Here is a 6,000-nt window from a genome sequence, read left to right on the forward strand (position 1 = left end):
CCATTATATTGGTAGTCAGTGGGAAGAATGTCCCTTACATTGGTGGTCAGTAGGAAGAATGTCCGTTATATTGGTAGTCAGTGGGAAGAATGTCCCTTACATTGGTGGTCAGTGGGAAGAATTTCCCTTACATTGGTGGTCAGTGGGAAGAATGTCCCTTACATTTGTGGTCAGTGGGAAGAATGTCCCCTACATTGGTGGTCAGTGGGAAGAATGTCCCTTACAATATTGGTCATTGGTAAGAATGTCCATTATATTGGTGGTCAGTGGGAAGAATGTCCCCTACATTGGAAATCAGAGGGAAAAACGTCCCTTAAATTGGTGGTCAGTGGAAAGAACGTCCCTTACATTGAAGGTCAGAGGAAAGAATGTCCTTTACATTGGCAGTTAATGGGAAGAATGTCCCTTACATTGGAAGTCAGCGTCTTACATTGGTGGTCAGTAGGAAGTCAGTTAGGTTGGAGATCAGTGGGAAGAATGTTGGAGATCAGTGGGAAGAATGTCCCTTACATTTTCATTCAGTGGGAAGAATGTCCCTTACGTTGGAAGTCAGTGTGAATATGCCCATACATTGGTGGTCGATGGGAAGAATGTTCCTTACCTTGGTGGTCAGTGGGAAGAATGTCACTTACAATGGAGGTCAGTAGGAAGAATATCCCCTACATTGGAGGTCAGTAGGAAGAATATCCCCTACATTGGAGGTCAGTGTGAAGAATGTCCCTTACTTTGGAAGTCAGTGTGAAGAATGTCCCGATACGTTGGTGGTCAGTGGAAAAAATACCTTTCTTAGACGTACCAGAAAAGATTATTGATGTCATTGGTAGTTTATCTGAGTGGCATTAATTGCTCAGACAACCCCTGGCAACCTCTGGGGGAACCCAATGGTTCCATGGAGCTGGGGCGGACTGACAACTCATGGGGCCCCTGGGCAATAGGGGATCATGGGGCCCCTGTGTCCTTGCCCAAACTCAAAAAAGCCTATGAAAAAGGTACCAGGGGCATCTCATGGGGTCCCCTACTGACCCCGGGCCCTCGGGCAGTGCCCGAGTTTCCAAATGGTCAGTCCGCCCCTGCCATGGAGCCATGTTTGAGAAGGGCTGCAGTAGCAGTTACACCCTGTAACACCGGCCCTGCCCTGAGCTATATTTCTTGTAGCTGCATTACATTTTGCTCAAATGCTAGCCAGAGCCAGCTAAGAACTAAAAATTCCTATTTTCCTTAGGCAGTTTATCTAAGTTGCCCTCTATGTAAGATGTACTTAGCGTAGTACTTAGCGTAGTGAGAATTTCAGTAGTCGTGCTGTTTAATATTGTAGTCAAGCTTCCAGGCGTAGATTTGTTTAACCATTTCACACATCCTCAATCATGAAACGTCTGTTCCTAAGCACTCGGATCCAGGAAACAACATAAATCATACAACACAGCCTCCAAGTACAATGCACAAGTCTGTAGTGGCAGTGACCCCAATCACCAGCAATGGGAGAGCGGGCTCAATCATCCAGGATAGGTGAAGCAGAGACAGACTCGCATGTTATTGTAACATTTGGTTACATTAAAGAGGCATTGAAGAAAAATCCAGACCTTTTCTCGGAGAGCATGGAAGAATATTCCTCGGATAAAATGCTTCAAAGGCGTGTTGTTATAATATTTTGTTTAGAGAGTAGAATTGAAGTTTTTATGCGTGTCTTGCTGTTGAGAGTAAATACCGTGTTACACGAGAGGTGATCACATTTCCATAACACGCCATCATGCATGACTGCAAGCCTTTGTGGATGGCCACCTTTTCCCACCAGACTTTATTTTAGAAGTCTGCAGAAAGTTTTGAATTTAAGTGATACCCTCTGTTGGCTAACTTAAAGTGGACCTTTCAGTAAATTACAAATCTGCATGAATAATGCTCTGATATGCCCCCATATACAGCAACAGTATCATTTTAAAAGACAAAATCAGCATTTTTATCATTATAAATTTGTCCTGGAGATCCATTCCAGTGGTGTTGCCTAAGCCGAGATGATGCCATCAGTCTGCTGCAGACAGGAGGGGCATTTCCTCAGTCTAACCTCCCTCAGTGATCAGACTGCAACATGGTAACTTTGCAGCAAGTCACAAGCTGAGAGGCTAGAACAGGGGCTGATCTGTGTCAGGTGTTTGTGAACACAAGAGCTGCATAGGCACCTGGGTTTTTATGTTTTCATCTCTGCTCTGCTATCCAAGTCCAGGAAGTAAATGACCTTGGATGATCTCAGAACAAAGATGGCTCTAAATTCTTGATGAGAAAATCATATGAAGGCATTGTCATGGAGAAGTAGTGTGATCTCTCTAAAACAGCGGTTCTCAACCTGTGGTTCGTGTCCCCTTTGGGGGTCGAACAACCCTTTCACAGGGGTCTCCTAAGACCATCGGAAAACACATATTTCCGATGGTCTTAGGAACCGAGACACGGCTCCTCTATCAGTCTCCAGGCGGGTCCGCCCACATGCAGATACGTCCACATTTCCCTGGACCGCGATGTGTGCGCGGGATGACATGCTGCCCCTGTCATCTGGCCACATCCCCGGGATCACTCAACAGCTCTGCCTCCTTGCCAGTGATTGGCCGCCGAAACTGTAGCTCAGGAGAGGCACACAGGCGGCCAATCACCGGCGAGGAGGTGGAGCTTGGAGAGGAGGAGCCAAGCAGCAGCGCGAAGAGCAAAGAAGATCGAGCGGCCAGAGAAGGAAGACAGCTGACAGGTAAGTGTCTACAGCGTGCAGATGGTGCTGCTGCAGCCAGGTATGCTGGCTGTAGATGGGAGAGGGAGGGAGCGAGCCCAGGCTGGAGCAGGAGTCAGCAAGGTAAGTATCATTGGTGTCAGTGGGAGGAATAGTGCCCCATCATTGGTGTCATTAATATCAATGATGGGGCACTATTCCTCCCACTGACACCAATGATGGGGCACTATTTCCCCCCCCCACTGACACCAATGATGGGGAACTATTCCTCCCCCCACTGACACCAACGATGGGGCACTATCCCCCCCACTGACACCAATGATGGGGCACAATTCCGCCCCACACTAGTATCAATGATGGGGCACTATTCCTCCCACACTGACACCAATGATGGGGCACTATTCCTCCCACTGATACCAATGATGGGGCACTATTCCTCCCACTGATACCAACGATGGGACACTATTCCTCTCACTGACACCAATGATGTGGCACTACTCTCACTGACACCAATGATGGGGCACTATTCCTCCCACACTGACACCAATGATGGGGGACTATTCCTCCCACTGATATCAACGATGGGACACTATTCCTCCCACTGACACCAATGATGTGGCACTATTCCTCTCACTGACACCAATGATGTGGCACTATTCCTCTCACTGACACCAATGATGTGGCACTATTCCTCTCACTGACACCAATGATGTGGCACTATTCCTCTCACTGACACCAATGATGTGGCACTATTCCTCTCACTGACACCAATGATGTGGCACTATTCCTCCCACTGACACCAACGATGGGACACTATTCCTCTCACTGACACCAATGATGTGGCACTATTCCTCTCACTGACACCAATGATGTGGCACTATTCCTCCCACTCCAAAAGTACAGTTATGAAGTAGCAACGAAAATAATTTTATGGTTGGGGGTCACCACAACATGAGGAACTGTATTAAAGGGTTGCGGCATTAGGAAGGTTGAGAACCACTGGTCTAAGAGATGATAAATACCTCAAATATTTTATACTTACACAAAATGTATCATACATGCACATGCTAAATTTATTGTAGGCTAGGTTCACATCTGTGCGTTGCTTCTCATGCATTTTTTGTTTTTTTTGTTACACTTTCGAATTTAATGTTAAGGCTCCATTCACTCTTATGCAGTTTGCTTTTTGTCCATTTTGCAGTGGCTTTTGCAGTTCGTTTTGTGTCTTTGATGCGTTTTTACCACGTTTTGCATTTTGTTCATCTTTTTTTTTTTTTTTTTATTGTTAAAGTGGATTTTTTTTTTTTTGTTGCTGGGCAGAATAAAAATGCAAAACGCGGTAAAAACGCACTACCATGCATTTCAGCAGATTCTCCATTGAAATCTATTGTAGCAAAAATGTTGCTTTTTGCTTAAAAAAAAAAAAGTCCCCGACTCTTTCCAAAAACGCAGCAGATCAAAAAAGCACAGATGTGAACATGTTCTATAGGAAACCATGTTCAATGGACTGTAGTGCGTTTCTGCAAAAAGCAATAAAAAACGCATTGGTGTGAACGGAGCCTCAAATGTGTTTTTGATGCATTTTAATGCTTCTTATGTTTTTCTTGTAGGAGGAGGAAACTTTCACCCCCTTGCTGGCCAGGCTAATTTTCAGCTTTCAGCGCTGTCACACTTTGCATGACAATTATTCAAGCAACAATGTACCCAAATTACATTTTTATAATTTTTCACAAAAATAGAGATTTCTTTTGGTGTTATTTGATCACAGCTGGTTTTTTTTTATTTTTTTTTACTAAATAAATGCAAAAAAAGACAGAAAATTGTGTGTGTGTGTGGGGGGGGGGGGGAGTGCTTTCCTTTGTTTTTGTTATAAAATTTAGCAAATAAATAATCTTTCATCATGTATTTAGGCCAAAATGTATTCTGCTACATTTCTTTGGTAGAAATAACCCAAATCAGTTTATAATATTTAGCCTGTTTGAGTTTAGGTTCAAACCTGTGCATTTTCCACTGCGTTTTGCAGTCCATTTAACATGATTTCCTATGGGGCAGGTTCACTTCTCCGCTTTTTCACAGTGTGTTTTATGGAAAGGGTCAGGGACTTTTTTAAATTGAAAACATTGCGTTTTTAGTTCTATAGACTTCAATGGAGACACTGCAGAAAATAATGTAGTTTGTTTTTAATGCGTTTTTATGCTGGCCAGCAACAAGTTGAAAAAAAAAAAAAAAGCAAAATGCATCAAAAACACGGCAAAAATGCATGTGCAAAATGCACTACAAAATGCACTGCAGAAACGCATCAAACACAAACTGCATAGGTGTGAACCTAGCCTAAAGTTTATTCAAACTATGGCATATATACACTATATTGCCAAAAGTATTGGGCCTCCCCCTCCAAATCATTGGATTCAGGTGTTCCAATCCCCTCCATGGTCACAGATGTATAAAATCATCACCTAGGCATGCAGACTGCTTCTACAAACATTTGTGAAAGAATGGATCGCTCTCAGGAGCTCAGTGACTCCAAGCGTTGTACCGTGATAGGTTGTCACCTGTGCAATAAGCCCATCTGTAAAATTTCCTTGCTACAAATATTCCACGCTCAACTGTTAGTGGGATAACAACTGGGAACAACAGCAACTCAGCCACAAAATGATAGGCCACGTAGAATGACAGAGCGGGGTCAGTGCATGTTGAAGCGCACAGAAGTCGCCAACTAAGAGAATAATAATATATAGTAAGCGCTCGTCTACAATGCAGAGCAGCTGAACATCATAGGAAAACACATAAAAGTCCCAAAATACATAAATAAAAGAAATGCAGCGCTCATAAAACGTGAGTAGATAATATTAAGACACAGTCCGGTGAAAACAGTGCTCCTTGATTCCCAGTGCAAATGGTAGAATTTCACACTAACCAGAACGCGCATGGGTAATGCGCATGTGTATATATATATCCTGACGATCCCCTCTCCACTCAAGTCTGGTCAAGTGTGTAGCTGGGAAAATGGAGATCCTACGCCCTCATGTGGTGAGAAAATGATCCGGCAGGTCAGAGCAGTATCAATCTGGAAAAGCCTCCAAAGGAACTGGCACAGGGATCCCCAGGGCTACAAGGATGGAAAAAGCTCTTTTTTGGTGCTTAGCTTGAATATATTTGAAAAGAAAGGTCAATCAAGAAGAGAAGCTTGTAGGTTTGGAATCTGCACAGGACAAATTAAGCCTCTTCACCATCCCAAAGAGCACCTCCTGTAAACTGGATGCTTTTCTTTTTTAGGTTGGCACTGGTGC

The 6,000-nt window shown here is 43.8% G+C and overlaps 1 long non-coding RNA gene across 1 annotated transcript in view; it reads left to right on the forward strand.

Annotated features, from left to right (window-relative positions):
• LOC149450184 (uncharacterized) overlaps positions 1-4,530 on the forward strand; it is an 82,591-nt gene extending 78,061 nt beyond the window's left edge. The window contains exon 2 of the long non-coding RNA XR_016315304.1: positions 4,321-4,530. This is a non-coding gene — a long non-coding RNA (uncharacterized LOC149450184). The remainder of the gene's footprint in view (positions 1-4,320) is intronic.
• The last annotated feature ends 1,470 nt before the right edge of the window (positions 4,531-6,000 follow it).

The sequence above is a fragment of the Staurois parvus genome, unplaced genomic scaffold, assembly GCF_062004578.1.
Source record: "Staurois parvus isolate SC_StPar_1 unplaced genomic scaffold, SC_StPar_1.0 ptg000581l, whole genome shotgun sequence".
NCBI lineage: Eukaryota > Metazoa > Chordata > Amphibia > Anura > Ranidae > Staurois > Staurois parvus.